Source organism: Anomaloglossus baeobatrachus, chromosome 2 (genome assembly GCF_048569485.1).
Source record: "Anomaloglossus baeobatrachus isolate aAnoBae1 chromosome 2, aAnoBae1.hap1, whole genome shotgun sequence".
Lineage (NCBI taxonomy): Eukaryota > Metazoa > Chordata > Amphibia > Anura > Aromobatidae > Anomaloglossus > Anomaloglossus baeobatrachus.
The window spans coordinates 27,365,695-27,383,120 of record NC_134354.1 but is presented as its reverse complement, the minus strand read 5'-3'; the positions used below and the strand labels follow the sequence as shown (position 1 = coordinate 27,383,120).

Genomic DNA, 17,426 nt, shown 5'->3' with positions numbered 1-17,426 from the left:
GGAGGGGTGACCCCCACTTGTTACCCCCCGATTGTGACGTACTGGTAGCCAGCGCGGGGGATTTTTGAGTGACCCCCCCGGTGGTTTGTGACAATAGGAATAGATCCCTCTGTGTGTAATGACTCTATATAATATATAGGAATAGATCCCTCTGTGTGTAATGACTCTATATAATATATAGGAATAGATCCCTCTGTGTGTAATGACTCTATATAATATATAGGAATAGATCCCTCTGTGTGTAATGACTCTATATAATATATAGGAATAGATCCCTCTGTGTGTAATGACTCTATATAATATATAGGAATAGGTCCCTCTGTGTGTAATGACTATATAATATATAGGAATAGGTCCCTCTGTGTGTAATGACTCTATATAATATATAGGAATAGATCCCTCTGTGTGTAATGACTCTATATAATATATAGGAATAGATCCCTCTGTGTGTAATGACTCTATATAATATATAGGAATAGATCCCTCTGTGTGTAATGACTCTATATAATATATAGGAATAGACCCGTCTGTGTGTAATGACTCTATATAATATATAGGAATAGATTCCTCTGTGTGTAATGACTCTATATAATATATAGGAATAGATCCCTCTGTGTGTAATGACTCTATATAATATATAGGAATAGATCCCTCTGTGTGTAATGACTCTATATAATATATAGGAATAGATCCCTCCGTGTGTAATGACTCTATATAATATATAGGAATAGATCCCTCCATGTGTAATGACTCTATATAATATATAGGAATATATCCCTCTGTGTGTAATGACTCTATATAATATATAGGAATATATCCCTCTGTGTGTAATGACTCTATATAATATATAGGAATATATCCCTCTGTGTGTAATGACTATATAATATATAGGAATAGATCCCTCCGTGTGTAATGACTCTATATAATATATAGGAATAGATCCCTCTGTGTGTAATGACTCTATATAATATATAGGAATAGGTCCCTGTGTGTAATGACTCTATATAATATATAGGAATAGATCCCTGTGTGTAATGACTCTATATAATATATAGGAATAGGTCCCTCTGTGTGTAATGACTATATAATATATAGGAATAGGTCCCTCTGTGTGTAATGACTCTAGGCAGTGATGTGCAGCAGGGGAGGGGGCGGCTGATCAGGGAGTGGGGCACGGGTATGTGGGTGACATGTAGGGACGCTGCAGAGTGTGAGTGCGGGTTACACCACCCTGCTCTGACCACAGCCTGGGAACTCTGCGCGTCTGACATCAGCGGAGCAGGAATGTCTGGCATCCAGCAAAGCCACTTCTCCCTCCGCAGCCTGGGTCCACGCTCCGTCCTCCGCACACTCCCCATTTCTCGCCTCTTAGTCTCTGTTCACATGACGTCTGAGGCTTTACGTCACGAGGATTTCCTGATGCCCGTGCCTGATTGCGAGCTCATGTGTGCCAATACAAAAATGGCGTCAGCTCAGAGGTGTCATTACAGAGAGGAGCGGCGCTGCATAGCTGCTGCGTATCTCCTCCTGCAGGACTACCTGTGCATATGTGGGGTTCTCTTTACACACCTCAGCTGCTGCAGAACATTGTAATACACAGCTCAGCTGCTGCAGAACCTCATAATACACAGCTCAGCTGCTGCAGAACCTCATAAAACACACCCCAGCTGCTGCAGAACCTCATAATACACAGCTCAGCTGCTGCAGAACCTCATAATACACAGCTCAGCTGCTGCAGAACCTCATAATACACACCCCAGCTGCTGCAGAACCTCATAATACACAGCTCAGCTGCTGCAGAACCTCATAATACACAACTCAGCTGCTGCAGAACCTCATAATACACAGCTCAGCTGCTGCAGAACCTCCCATTGCATACTTCAGCTGCTGCAGAACATTGTAATACAGTTCAGCTGCTGTAATACCTCATAATACACAGCTCAGCTGCTGCAGAACCTCATAATACACAGCTCAGCTGCTGCAGAACCTCATAATACACACCCCAGCTGCTGCAGAACCTCATAATACACACCTCAGCGGCTGCAGAACCTCATAATACACACCCCAGCTGCTGCAGAACCTCATAATACACACCTCAGCTGCTGCAGAACCTCATAATACACACCTCAGCTGCTGCAGAACCTCATAATACACAGCTCAGCTGCTGCAGAACCTCATAATACACAGCTCAGCTGCTGCAGAACCTCATCATACACAGCTCAGCTGCTGCAGAACCTTATGCTACACACTTCAATAACTTCATAATTCACTTTTCAACAGCTACACAACATCATAATACACCTCAGCTACTGCAGAACCCATAATACACCTGATATGCTTGAGAACATGATGATACATCTCAGCTGCTGCAGAACCTCATAATAGACAGCTCAGCTGCTGCACAACCTCATAGTACACACCTCAGCTCCTGCAGATCATAATACACCTCAGCTCCTGTAGAACATCATAAAACACCTCAGCTTCAGCAAAGCATATTACACAGCTCAGCTGCTGCAGAACCTCATAATACACACCTCAGCTGCTACAGAACCTAATGATACACACCTCAGCTGCTGCAGAACCTCATAATACACAGCTCAGCTGCTGCAGAACCTCATGATACACACCTCAGCTGCTGCAGAACCTAATGATACACACCTCAGCTGCTGCAGAACCTCATAATACACACCTCAGCTGCTACAGAACCTCATGATACACACCTTAGCTGCTGCAGAACCTCATTATACCCACCTCAGCTGTTGCAGAACCTCATTATACCCACCTCAGCTGTTGCAGAACCTCATTATACCCACCTCAGCTGCTGCACAACCTCATGATAAACACCTCAGCTGCTGCAGAACACCTTTCCCCTCTCATGCCGTGCAGGTGGGTACATGTGTGTTTTGCTGGTGACCCCGGCGGCCCTGTTAGTCTGTGCCCTGGATATAGGTGCACATCCCTTTAACCCCCCGGCTCCCGGACACTTTCCTCTGCTCCTTTAATGGTCAGGACATGAATCCACGTCCTGACACTCGTCTTTTCTTGTATTTTCTGTCTTGGCTGACCCCGAGGCTTTCTGCAGAATCCTTCCTTCCACCTCCACATCTCCGCAATACATTCATTTCATGTCATGACATTAATTAGCATTATTGTGCAGGCGAGAGGTGGCCGCTCTCCGGACGGACGCAGGACGGGCGCCGCTCTCCGGACGGACGCAGGACGGGCGACGCTCTCCGGACGGACGCAGGACGGGCGACGCTCTCCGGACGGACGCAGGACGGGCGACGCTCTCCGGACGGACGCAGGACGGGCGCCGCTCTCCGGACGGACGCAGGACGGGCGCCGCTCTCCGGACGGACGCAGGACGGGCGACGCTCTCCGGATGGACGCAGGACGGGCACCGCTCTCCGGACGGACGCAGGACGGGCGCCGCTCTCCGGACGGACGCAGGACGGGCGACGCTCTCCGGATGGACGCAGGACGGGCGACGCTCTCCGGATGGACGCAGGACGGGCGCCGCTCTCCGGACGGACGCAGGACGGGCGCCGCTCTCCAGACGGACACAGGACGGGCGCCGCTCTCCGGACGGACGCAGGACGGGCGACGCTTCTCTCCTCATTTTTAATTTTGTCTGAAACAGCGGCTAATTCAGTGTAGATTGTGCGGCGGGGTCAGGGGAGGTGAGCGGGAACCGCGGCTCTGCACACATGGATTACATTTCAGACACATTGCCAGGCTCTCATTTTTTTTCTAATAATATTATTATCTTGTTTGTCGCTCCGTCTATACATCGCAACGTCTTATCCTGACTTAAAGGGACGGTAACGCGGCCATTATTCCATCTAGTGAAGAGCAAAGGAGAAAATCAAGAGGGAGACTATGAGCATGTCCACCTGTACAATGACTGATAACACCTCTATATACAGTACATTATATAAAATCACAGCTCACCTCCTCCTGTACAATGACTGATAACACCTCTATATACAGTACATTATATAAAATCACAGCTCACCTTCGCCTCCTGTACAATGGCTGATAACACCTGTATATACAGTAGATAAGATGAAATCACAGCTCACCTCCCCCACCTGTACAATGACTCATAACACCTCTATATACAGTAGATTATATAAAATCACAGCTCACCTCCTCCTCCTGTACAATGGCTGATAACACCTCTATATACTGTAGATAACACAGGATCCACCATTCACAATAGGTGATGTCACAGCTCACCTCCTCCTGTACAATGACTGATAATACCTTTATATACAGTAGATAAAACAGGATCCAGCATTCACACAAGGTGATGGCACAGCTCACCTCCTCCTCCTGCACAATGACTGATAACACCTTTATATACAGTAGATAACACATGAGCCAGCATTCACACTAGGTGATGTCACAGCTCACCTCCTCCTCCTATAGAATGAATGATAACACCTCTATATAAAGTACATAACACAGGATCCACCATTCACAATAGGTGATATCACAGCTCACCTCCTCCTGTACAATGGCTGATAACACCTCTATATACTGTAGATAACACAGGATCCACCATTCACAATATGTCACAGCTCACCTCCTCATCCTCCTGTACAATGGCTGATAACACCTCTATATACTGTAGATAACACGGGATCCACCATTTACAATAGGTGATGTCACAGCTCACCTCCTCCTCCTGTACAATGACTGATAACACCTCTATATACTGTAGATAACACAGGATCCACCATTCACAATATGTCACAGCTCACCTCTTCCCCCTTCTGTACAATGGCTGATAACACTTCTATATACAGTAAATAATACAGGATCTACCATTCACAATAGGTGATATCACAGCTCACCTCCTCCTCCTCCTGTACAATGGCTGATAACACCTCTATATACTGTAGATAACACAGGATCGACCATTCACAATAGGTGATATCACAGCTCACCTCCTCCTCCTGTACAATGACTGATAACACCTTTAAAGACAGTAGATAACACAGGATCCACCATTCACAATAGGGGATGTCACAGCTCACCTCCCTCTTCTCCTCTGAAGTATCGAGTGTCAATGGAGTGTCTCAATAATACAATTAGAGGGCACTGTGGAGCCTCGTTCTCGGGATCGTTGACTGTCCCCGCGATGAGCAAATCATCCTCCATCCTGCGTATAGGTGATAACTTTCTAATTAGGGACACCCCGTTTTATGGACAGTTCGTCGCGTCCAGTGAGATCTGTGTAATACTTAATACCCCATGCAGGGGCGCTGTAGGGAAACTGCTCACTTGCTGCCAGATCCCCTCTCAGTTTACAGCGGATCGCTGGAGATCTGTAATCTGAGGGGACGACTCTTCTGACAATACTGAATTATACAAACTTTGCAAACGATAAACTTCAGTAACATTTAGGGACAATGTGAAATCATCAGAAGGAATCGCAGGATCAATATATACCGGTTACTACTTACCACGAACAGCGCCGCAAAAGTATTAACACCCCCAAACCAGCGTCATCTTCAGTTTATATCCAGCGACCGATACTCCACCAAAATCTTCTATGGTTTCTACAAAAAAAGGAGAGGAATGTAATCATGAAAAATCTATCATCTCAAAGTATAATCTGCGCTGCAGGGGTTAACATACTAAACAAGATGGTAATCTGGAGAAAATAAAGCTGAGCTGCAGTACCAGGCATGGCCTGTGGACAGAGGTGGCGCTGTTTATGATTGAAAAGATCAATTTCCACAAGGAGAGGTGTTACCCCTGTCACAGGCCTCTCATCCAGCCATGGGAACTTATTGGACAGCTTTTTAAAATTGAATGAATGAATGAATGAATGAAAAACACAACATGGGGTCCCCCTTATTTTTGATAATCAGAAAAGGTAAAGCAAACAGCTGGGGGGCTGGTATTATCAACCCCAACCACCATTACCTAGATTGCCACTGCAAATCGGGAAGAGTTGGGCAAAGCGTCAAAATTTGGTGCATCTAATGGATGCACCACTTCCTTGGAGGCTGAGGGCTGCTATTTTTGGGCTGGTAAGGGCCAAATAATCATGGATCTTCCCAGCCTGATACTACCAGCCCCCAGCTATCTGCTTTAGCTTTGCTAATTACCAAAATTGGCGGTGGATGAGCCCACATCATTTTTTTCTATTGATTTATTTAATCAGAAAAAGCTGTCCAATAAGCAATTTTATTATGTCACATCACACGCTCTCTATCGCTGTCTGTCGCTCTGTCTCTCTGTCATTCTCTCTATAACTCTCACTTTCTCTGTCTGTATTGCGCTTGTCTGTCGCTCGCTCTGTCGCTCTCGCCATTGCTCTCTATCGCTCAGTCTGTTGCCCTCACTGTCTCTCTTTAACTGTATATCACTTTCTCTGTCTCTCTCTGTCATTCTATCACTGTCACTCTCTCTATCGCTCTGTCTGTCGCTCTCTATCGCTCTGTCGCTCTCAGTTGCTCTATCACTCTGTCACTCTCTATCGCTCTGTCGTTCTCTATCACTCTGTCACGCTCTTATTCACTATGTGTTGCTCTCTCTATTGCTGTCTGTCGTGCTCTGTGTCTGTCGCTCTCTAAGTCTATTTGTCGCTCTCTCTATCGCTCTGTTGCTCTCTATATTGCTCTGTCTGTCACTCTGTCGCGCTATCGCTCTGTTGTTGCTCTTTGTCTGTCGCTCTCTCTATCGCTCTGTCGCTCTCTAAGTCTCTGTCACTTTATTGCTCTGTCACTCTGTCACTGTAAGTCGCTCTCTCATTCGCTGTGTTGCTCTTCCTATCGCTCTCTATGTCTGTCACTCTCTATATCGCTCTGTGTTGCTCTCTCTGTCTGTCGCTCTCTCTATCGCTCTGTTGCTCTCTAAGTCTGTCACCTTATTGCTCTATCGCTCTCTGTCACTCTGTGTTGCTCTCTCTATCACTCTATGTGTCGCTATCACTCTCTATGTCTGTCGTTCTTTCTATCGCTCTCTATGTCTCAGTCGCTCTGTCTGTTGCTCTCTTTATCGCTATGTCGCTCTCTCCGTTACTCTGTCTGTCGCTCTCTATCGTTCTCTTTCTCTGTCGCTCTATCACTCTCTATGTCTCTGTCGCTCTATCACTCACTGTCTCTGTCGCTCTATCGCTCTCTATGTCTCTGTCGCTCTGTCTGTTGCTCTCTTTATCACTCTGTCGCTCTATCGCTCTCTGTCTCTGTCGCTCTATCGCTCTCTATGTCTGTCACTTTATCGCTCTCTATGTCTCTGTCGCTCTCTGTCTGTTGCTCTCTTTATCGCTATGTCGCTCTCTCCGTTACTCTGTCTGTCGCTCTCTATCGTTCTCTTTCTCTGTCGCTCTATCACTCTCTATGTCTCTGTCGCTCTATCACTCACTGTCTCTGTCGCTCTATCGCTCTCTATGTCTCTGTCGCTCTGTCTGTTGCTCTCTTTATCACTCTGTCGCTCTATCGCTCTCTGTCTCTGTCGCTCTATCGCTCTCTATGTCTGTCACTTTATCACTCTCTATGTCTCTGTCGCTCTCTGTCTGTTGCTCTCTTTATCGCTATGTCGCTCTCTCCGTTACTCTGTCTGTTGCTGTCTTAATCGCTCTGTCGCTCTCTGTGTCTGTCGCTCTCTATGTCTCTGTCTGTCTGTTGCTCTCTTTATCGCTATGTCGCTCTCTCCATTACTCTGTCTGTCGCTCTCTCTGTCGCTTTCTCTTTTTATTATCTATCTCTATAGATTCATTTGAAAAAAATGTTTAATTTAAAAATCCTTTCACTTTCACTCGTCCGTACAATTCAGTCTGATGTGGAATGGCAATGCATGGACCGAACGAATTATCTCCCGACACAAGTGTGACTGTCAGGGGGTGGCAGGGGATAACAGGGGACCGGCCAGGGCTGCTAGACTGGCCCTCAGGCTAGGGACCCTATTTATCCCTACTCCCAGAGATACGTGTAATGGTGAGGATGTTTGGGCCGCCTTCCTTACCCTGCTTCTGACCAGCCCTGATCTAATATCCCTCATACCTCCTCTTCTCCACCCCCGGGGAGGACCGGGCCAGGAGCGGTGAACCCACAGATATGGACAAACGGGGAAACCAAGACTCAATCACACAGCTAGCATACACTGAGATATAAGACAATATTTAATCAGGAGCAAATAAAGAGCAGGGAGCAAATAATTATTTTTTTCCAGAAGATCTACCTTCATTAAATTTTTTAAAAACACTAATTTTATTAAGGATACTTAAAATCACAAATTCATCCCACACCGTGAGTAAATACACACAAACAACAAAACACAAATTTGGATTCAATGAAGCCAAATAGAGGGCCTCTTCAAACACGGAGTTGTTATGGATATCTTAGTATCATCTGTCTATGTTGGGGCAAAAAGATCTAAATGCACCCCAAACCAAATCTGTCCGCTACCTATCAATGGAGATATAACTTACGTTACACGCACCCTAAAGGTTCAAATGGTGCCCCACTCGATCACACAGTTAGCACACACTGAGATATAAGACAATATTTAAACAGGAGGAAATAAAGAGCAGGGAGCAAATAACTAAACAATAAGAGGATTTCCACAGCACACCAAGCTGCACGCAGTAAATCAGCAGCAACAAGAACACAACAGCACGCGGGCCGGGTTTGCAAAAGCTATAGTCGGCATGGGAAGACCGGCTCCACCATCTTAAAAAGGAGGGGAGTAACTATGATAGGTCTCCCACAAAATGTGATCCAAAAGGTAACCAGCAGAAATTAATTCTGGCTAGGCCGATCACTAATGAGCACACAGCTGGCCGACGGCCGAGCCTACCTGTGCAACTCAGAAGCCCCAGAGAATGCATAGTGTGGAGTGTCAGAGTCTGCAGTGTGAACAGTGTCTCATGCCGCCATGACGCTTGGCGAGTTTAGAGTCAAATACCATACGACAGTGACAACTTCATAGAAATATACAGGCTGGTCCAAAAGTAGGTGGACAGTATGTGTAAAAGGGTTATCAAACATGGTGTAAAGTGAAACTGACTCAGTTGCCCTTAGCAACCAATCAGATTCCATCTTTCATTTTCCAAAGAGTCTGTGAAGAATGAAAGGTGGAATCTGATTGGTAGCTAAGGGCGACTGAGTCGTTTTCACTTTACACCATGTGTGATAACCCCATTACACATACTGCCCACCTACTTTTGGACCACCCTGTATATAATGGTCGGGTCTGGAGAGCCGTGTCCAGTCCATGCACTGCGATCTGACATTGGCCAGAATTGGACGGACGTGTCAAAGAGACCTAAGCCATGAAGAAGACTGGTATTGGGTTGATAATGACTTAGGATTGCTATTTCCAATAGATGGCAGTAGCGTTCAAGCCGTCTTTCTTTCTGAAGAGGCTTTCTGCATATTTAACTTCCTAGAGGAGCATTGCATGGCCTATAAGTCTCCTTAGTCAACAAGGAGATTCCATCTCCTTCATCAGGACAAAATCACAATAGTGATTTTGTCCTGATGAAGGAGATGGAATCTCCGAAACGCGTTGCACAATGAACTCACTATAAAGGCACCTTTGGATTGTCCCTGCCTTCACGGCACAGCAAAGTTAACCCTTTCCACCACCGCCTTACAGATAACATTCATGAGGGGCTGCAGCAGCCGTGACTTTCAAGCGCTACCCGACAAGATGAGCCTTTCTAGTGCTTCACGCTCTCTTTCTCACCCGGATGAGACCCTATTTGTGCTTCTCTGTCTTCCAGTTCCCTTTTAGACCACAAGGAGAGACGTTACTGTCACGCGTGATAGACAGTCCTGTGGTTTCTGGCAACAGAAGGTCACAGCAATTGGCTGCGCAAAATTCTCCCAGACTTTCCTATGTTCCTGCTGTCAGTATGCATTGGTATAGGTAGCTTTCCTGCTGGATTTTCTTCTCTTCCCCTTTAGGACCTAGCATAGCTCGCCTTCCCCCCCAGCTGCTGATCATCAGCATTCTCTTGGTGCTTAAATACTCCCTTCTTCCCTGGACTGGTGCTGGTGATATTATTCAGTTCATTCTCGCTCTGGTTGCAAGCAGGTGGCTTGCTTTCATCTGTAGTATCATTGCTGAACTTCTGCCTGAGTCATCTGTGGATAAGTAGCTCATGCATCCCCCCCCGTGTGCCCTCCTTGTTGTCTTCTTTAGTGTTCAGTGGGGTTGATGAAGAGCTCATCCCATCCGTTCCCTATTTAGGGCCCAGCACTAGGGATACCTAGGGTCAGGTATCCGGCTCGGTGCATAGGTGCGGAACCTATCTAGGGTGGTGAGGGACTCCAGGGACCAGCAGTAGGTTTGGTCAGGGGTCACCATCTCCCCCTTTCTTAAATTACTATTATTATTTATTTATATTTATATACTTAAATGCAGGGGTCTCCTTCCCTTGCCTTTCGCCGCTCGCTTGGTACTTTCCCGTACTTAGCATGACAATTAACTCTTAGATTCCAAGCAGAGGCCACTCAACCAGCCAAATCAGACCTCTTGCTTTGTACTGATGAGGGGCACACATCCTGAAACATGTGTCTGCAAATAGAAAGTCTGGTTTGGCAAGGCTCGTTAATGACTTTTAGGATTGCTACTTCCCATGTATAATCCAACCTCTTACACCTTTTTCACAAACATATTTGAGTGCAGCCTTTTTGGAAATTTGTATGCTATGGTCCAGATTATTGGGTCCTGAAGGTTTGCAATCCACATGGCTTGCTTCTGTTTTTGTTTTTAGCTCGATAAATATGAGGCAGGGAATCCCTATCTCTGAGGTTGGTGGGGACGTTGCGCGGCGCAGGGATGCTGCCGCTGTAGCGGTGCTGTGATGTCCGCTTGGCCCTGACTAATGACTGTAGGGCAGCAGAGACTGGAAATAAACATGATCCCAGGAGAAGAGCAGACAATGCTCCCAGTGTGACGAGAGATACAAGTTAGTGGAGTGGAAGGATCAGGTTTTCCATCCTGCGAAATCTCTTTTTGAAGAGGACACAATGTTTTCCCGATCATCCTCCTGTATCTGTTATAAAGTGATAAGTGCTCTCTACATCCGCGTGACTCAGCGGGAGCTCCAGCGGCTCCGTGTATTCTCAGTGCGAAATCTTTACAGAATGTTCATACCCAATACCCCAAATCCCTCCACAAGTCCGTACACCGGTGTATATACCCTATATAGAGGGCACTCATTATTGAGCATACATTTTTTTGCCTCGAGGCTCAGATAATAGAAATATTTTATAGTACGAAAGATAATGCAATGCCCTTATAGATTAGCCTAACAGTATACAGTATCTAAAAACTGGATATTAAAGGAGTTGTCCATCCTCAAGAATAGGTTCCAGGTCACGATCTTCTGGTAGCTGTCCATACTCAAGAGTAGGTTCCTGGTCCCGATCTTCTGGTAGCTGTCCATCTTCAAGAGTAGGCTCCAGGTCACGATCTTCTGGTAGCTGTCCATCCTCAAGAGTAGGTTCCAGCTCATGATCTTCTGGTAGCTGTCCATCTTCAAGAGTAAATTGCAGATCATGATCTTCTGGTAGCTGTCCATCCTCGAGAGTAGGTTCCTGGTCCCGAACTTCTGGTAGCTCTCCATCCTCAAGAGTAGGTTCCAGGTCACGATCTTCTGGTAGCTGTCTATCCTCAAGAGTAGGTTTCAGGTCGCAATCTTCTGGTAGCTGTCTATCCTCATGAGTAGGTACCAGGTCCTGATCTTCTGGTAGCTGTCCATCCTCAAGAGTAGGTTCCAGCTCATGATCTTCTGGTAGCTGTCCATCTTCAAGAGTAAATTGCAGATCAAGATCTTCTGGTAGCTGTCCATCCTCGAGAGTAGGTTCCTGGTCCCGAACTTCTGGTAGCTCTCCATCCTCAAGAGTAGGTTCCAGGTGGCAATCTTCTGGTAGCTGTCCATCCCCATGAGTAGGTTCCAGGTTGTGATATTCTGGTAGCTGTCCATTCTCAAGAGTAGGTTCGCGATCTTTTGTTAGCTGTCTATCCTCAAGAGTAGGTTCTAGGTCCCAATATTCTGGTAGCTGTCTATCCTCATGAGTAGGTTCCAGGTCCTGATCTTCTGGTAGCTCTCCATCTTCAAGAGTAGGTTGCAGATTGTGATCTTCTGGTAGCTGTCCATCCTCAAGAGTAGGTTCCTGGTCCTGATCTTCTGGTAGCTGTCCATCCTCAAGAGTAGGTTCCAGCTCATGATCTTCTGGTAGCTGTCCATCTTCAAGAGTAGGTTGCAGATTGTGATCTTCTGGTAGCTGTCCATCCTCAAGAGTAGGTTCCTGGTCCTGATCTAATGGTAGCTGTCCATCCTCAAGAGTAGGCTCCTGGTCCTGATCTTCTGGTAGCTGTCCAGCCTCAAGATTAGGTTCCAGGTCTCGATCTTCTGGTAGCTGTCCATCCTCAAGAGAAGATTCCAGGTCCTGATCTTCTGGTAGCCGCTTTGGTCCCATGTACTGGCTAAATTTCTTCTAATCTTGTGTTTTCCTGTAGCCAGAGCCGCATGTGAAGGGGGCTGTCTGCTAAGTGATACTACCAATGATCTCGTGAGTGACCAGTATGTTAGCCTCTATCTTATCCCTTTTTCAAATGAAAAAACCCTTCTATATTTCCAGCCCAATGCAGCTACCACGCGGATCCTAAGGAGAGAATGACTAAGCCCAGGGTGGTAGGATCGCTTATTTTAATAGGCTGTGAGAAGCTGTGTATAAATCCCCTCTATTCATGTCCTACAAGGCTAGTAAGCAAGTTTGCGGGGCATTAATACAAAAATCATGGAAAAAATATGGGGCAAATTTCAAGATTCCAAGTCCTCCTGTTCCAGTAAGTTAATGGTGTGGTTGGGCTTACCAATACCGATACGAGACTCGCACAAGTCATATGCAAGTGGAACTCCGGCCTCAGCCTGCTTCTCGCTCTGTAGAAACGCTTGTCTGTACAGAGCGATGAAGAAGAGCTGACATTGCTCTCCCTGTGGACTACGTCGAACTAAGGATTTTTTTATAATAAAGATAGAGTCTAAATGTTTTTTTGTTTTCTTTCTACTATTTTTTTTTTATATGTTGTGGGTTTTTTTTTTTTTTGGTTACTAGAAATTCATAGTGGCCATGTCCAATTTGGTGTGACTCCATGAATTTCAGACTTTGAGCGTGCCACCGCCATCATGGCCTCTGGACGAGCCGGGTAAAGCGCCTGGAAATGGCGCTAAGAAACAATGCGCCATTTGCAGGGGCGGCTGCAGGCTGTGGTTTTTAGAATGTAGGGCCCAGAATGCTTGGGCCTTACCACGCTGAGAATCCCAGCCCCCAGCTGCCTGATTTTAACTGGCTGGCGATCAAAATACGGCGGGAGCTGAAGCATTTTTTTTTAAAATTAAAAAACTAATGGGCTTCCTGTATTTTGATTGCAAGCCAAGGTAAAGCCAAGCAGATGGGGGTGGCAGCCCGTAGCCGTCTGCTTTATCTGCGCTGAGAACCAAAAATACCGCAGAGCACTACGTCATTTTTTTTAATTATTTGATTTTTTTTTTACACTACTATATGTGTGAGGGACCCAACAGCCAAACACAGACGCTGTCACAGAGTGGACGTCTGTGATTGGATGCTGGAGTAACCTGAAACCAACCCATACATTCTAGCATCTAGAATGTATGGGCAGATTCCAGTTTACGCCAACATCCAATCACAGACGCCCATTCTGCGTGACAGCGTCTGTGAGTGGCTGTGGGGTCCCAAACTCGAACTTTACAAAAAGCTCGGGCGAGTCGATCCCAAACATCAGGGGTTCGCCCATCACTAATTACGGTGTTGCATGAATGGAAGGGGAGTCAGGAAAGCAGGGGTCTGGTAACAGGAGGTCATGTATAATCATAAGGGGTAAACAGAGACATAGTCAGGGCACAATTCAAGGGTCACAATACCAGAAGAGCACGTAGTAGTAAAAGGGAACAAGCAAAGACGTAGTCAGATAGCGGTCCAGGGTCCAAGACAGTAAAGCACGACAGGACTAGGGAGCGGGCAGAGGGGAGTCCAATAACAGTCCAGGGTCAGAATACCAAGATCAGAATACAGCAGACACACAAACTATAGCAACACAGCAGAGCCAGAAAATACAACTGGCAGAGGTCTGGGGGAGCATGCTCAGTAAAGAAGCCTGAGCAATTACCCGGAAGATGATGGAACTCCTGAGTAACCAGCACCTCCCAGAACCAACCTGAACTCTAGTAGTGACCAAGCTGCTAGTTCATTACCAATGACGGCGCCGCAGAGCATCTCCAAGTACAAGATGCTCTGTACAAGGAATGGACACACTGCCAGGTCACAGAGCATCTCCAAAGGCAATATAAAGCTACCACTAGGGGCTGCTGGGACACAGGTAGAGGAAGCACTCCTGAGTGCAGTAGGACAGAGGCCCACTAGAGGTCACTAAACACAAGTGCAGGGATAGTCAATCAGCCAAGGTCTATGCCGGGATGTCACGTCTGTACCAAGGAGTAAGCAAGCCAAAGTCAAAAGGACAAAACCGAGGTCAGAGGCCAAAAGAAGAAGTAAGCAGAGGGGAGGGAGAGTAGGTCGGCACACAGAACAGGACCAGAGTCAGGAGGACAGGGATGACAGACCAGGCAGGAGGGATGGAGGTCAGGGAGAACAGGTATGCACAGAGGAGGGAGTGGAGGTGAATACACGGAACAGGACCGGAGGGCAGGGAGGTCAGACCGGGCAGGAGGGATGGAGGTCAGACCAGCCAGGAGGGATGGGGGTCAGACCGGGCAGGAGGGATGGAGGTCACACCGGGCAGGAGGGATGGAGGTCAGACCAGGCAGGAGGGATGGAGGTCAGACAGGGCAGGAGGGAAGGAGGTCAGACCGGGCAGGAGGGAAGGAGGTCAGACCGGGCAGGAGGGATGGAGGTCAGACCAGGCAGGAGGGATGGAGGTCAGACCGGGCAGGAGGGATGGAGGTCAGACCGGGCAGGAGGGATGGAGGTCAGACAGGGCAGGAGGGAAGGAGGTCAGACCGGGCAGGAGGGATGGAGGTCAGACCAGGCAGGAGGGATGGAGGTCAGACCGGGCAGGAGGGATGGAGGTCAGACCGGGCAGGAGGGATGGAGGTCAGACCGGGCAGGAGAGATGGAGGTCAGACCAGGCAGGAGGGATGGAGGTCAGACCGGGCAGGAGGGATGGAGGTCAGACCGGGCAAGAGGGATGGAGGTCAGACCAGGCAGGAGGGATGGAGGTCAGACCGGGCAGGAGGGATGGAGGTCAGACCGGGCAGGAGGGAAGGAGGTCAGACCGGGCAGGAGGGATGGAGGTCAGACCGGGCAGGAGGGAAGGAGGTCAGACCGGGCAGGAGGGATGGAGGTCAGACCTGGCAGGAGGGATGGAGGTCAGACCGGGCAGGAGGGATGGAGGTCAGACCGGGCAGGAGGGATGGAGGTCAGACCAGGCAGGAGGGATGGAGGTCAGACCAGGCAGGAGAGATGGAGGTCAGACCGGGCAGGAGGGATGGCGGTCACACCGGGCAGGAGGGATGGAGGTCAGACCAGGCAGGAGGGATGGAGGTCAGACCGGGCAGGAGGGATGGAGGTCACACCGGGCAGGAAGGATGGAGGTCAGACCAGGCAGGAGGGATGGAGGTCAGACGGGGCAGGAGGGAAGGGGGTCAGACTGGGCAGGAGGGATTGAGGTCAGACCGGGCAGGAGGGATGGAGGTCAGACCGGGCAGGAGGGATGGAGATCAGACGGGGCAGGAGGGATGGAGGTCAGACTGGGTAGGAGGGACGGAGGTCAGACTGGGCAGGAGAGATGGAGGACAGACCGGGCAGGAGGGACGGAGGTCACACCGGGCAGGAGAGATGGAGGACAGACCGGGCAGGAGAGATGGAGGACAGACCGGGCAGGAGGGATGGAGGTCAGACCGGGCAGGAGAGATGGAGGACAGACCGGGCAGGAGGGATGGAGGTCAGAGTGGGCAGGAGGGATGGCGGTCAGACCGGGCAGGAGGGATGGAGGACAGACCGGGCAGGAGGGATGGAGGTCAGACCGGGCAGGAGGGATGGAGGACAGACCGGGCAGGAGGGATGGAGGTCAGACCGGGCAGGAGAGATGGAGGACAGACCGGGCAGGAGAGATGGAGGACAGATTGGGCAGGAGGGATGGAGGACAGACCGGGCAGGAGGGATGGAGGTCAGACCGGGCAGGAGGGATGGAGGTCAGACCGGGCAGGAAGTATGGAGGTCAGACCGGGCAGGAGGGATGGAGGTCACACCGGGCAGGAGGGATGGAGGTCAGACCGGGCAGGAGGGATGGAGGTCAGACGGGGCAGGAGGGATGGAGGTCAGACCAGGCAGGAGGGATGGAGGTCAGACCAGGCAGGAGAGATGGAGCTCACACTGGGCAGGAGGGATGGAGGTCAGACCGGGCAGGAGGGACGGAGGTCAGACCGGGCAGGAGGGATGGAGGTCACACCGGGCAGGAGGGATGGAGGTCACACCGGGCAGGAGGGATGGAGGTCAGACTGGGCAGGAGGGATGGAGGTCACACCGGGCAGGAGGGAAGGAGGTCAGACTGGGCAGGAGGGATGGAGGTCACACCGGGCAGGAGGGATGGAGGTCAGACCAGGCAGGAGGGATGGAGGTCAGACCAGGCAGGAGAGATGGAGGTCAGACCGGGCAGGAGGGACGGAGGTCAGGGAGAACGGTACTAGGTAGCGGGACTTGATCAGAGTACACTCACAGGAACCAGTTGAACGCTGCAGAGCAGGAACTATTACTGGCGGCATCCTGGAGGTAACGACACCAAGATATGGCGGCTCGACCTCTGGAACGAGGCACGACCGAACAGGCCCCTTCCCTCGGATCTAACCTCAGAGACAACATACATGCACTGGCTCTGCAGAGTCAAAGCCATGCTAAAATCATGGCAGGCAAGGTGCTCTGCACCAGGAATGGACACACCGTCAGATCTGTAAGTGCCGCAGAGCATCTCCAGGACTGTGAGATACTCTGCACCGAGGAGTATCATGAAAGAGTCCACAAAGAACATCTCTCTCTGGAGGACCCAACAAATCCAAACTTTACCTAAACAGTCCATTGATTTCTTTGGTATCTGTGTAATACTTTGTGTCACCATGTGGTGGCACTGTGGAAAAATAAAGAGCCTACCGCCATAATGTTGAGCTGATCGCTGAAGATCCCACCAAAACAATGTCCCATCCTATTTTTTTGTGAACTCCTGTAACAAAAAAGGGATAGCCACAGTGCACAACCCCTTTAATAAGGAAGTATGGGGGGAGATAACAATGTAAAAGGTCCTAAAAAGACACATTTTTTTTGCAGAAACTAAATTGCTTGATGCGTTAAGATCCGGTGGTTTCGCTTGAGACGATACAGGTACTGTCATGTAGCGCGGCGGGCATATCAGCGACACGTAAT

General features: G+C 48.8%; 1 protein-coding gene across 1 annotated transcript in view; it reads right to left on the bottom strand.

Moving 5' to 3' along the window:
- Positions 1-17,426, bottom strand: part of BCL9 (BCL9 transcription coactivator) — a 268,598-nt gene that overhangs the window by 108,306 nt on the left and 142,866 nt on the right. The window contains exon 2 of the mRNA XM_075334946.1: positions 5,472-5,567. The gene's annotated coding sequence lies outside the window, so the exon portion shown is untranslated. The remainder of the gene's footprint in view (positions 1-5,471; positions 5,568-17,426) is intronic.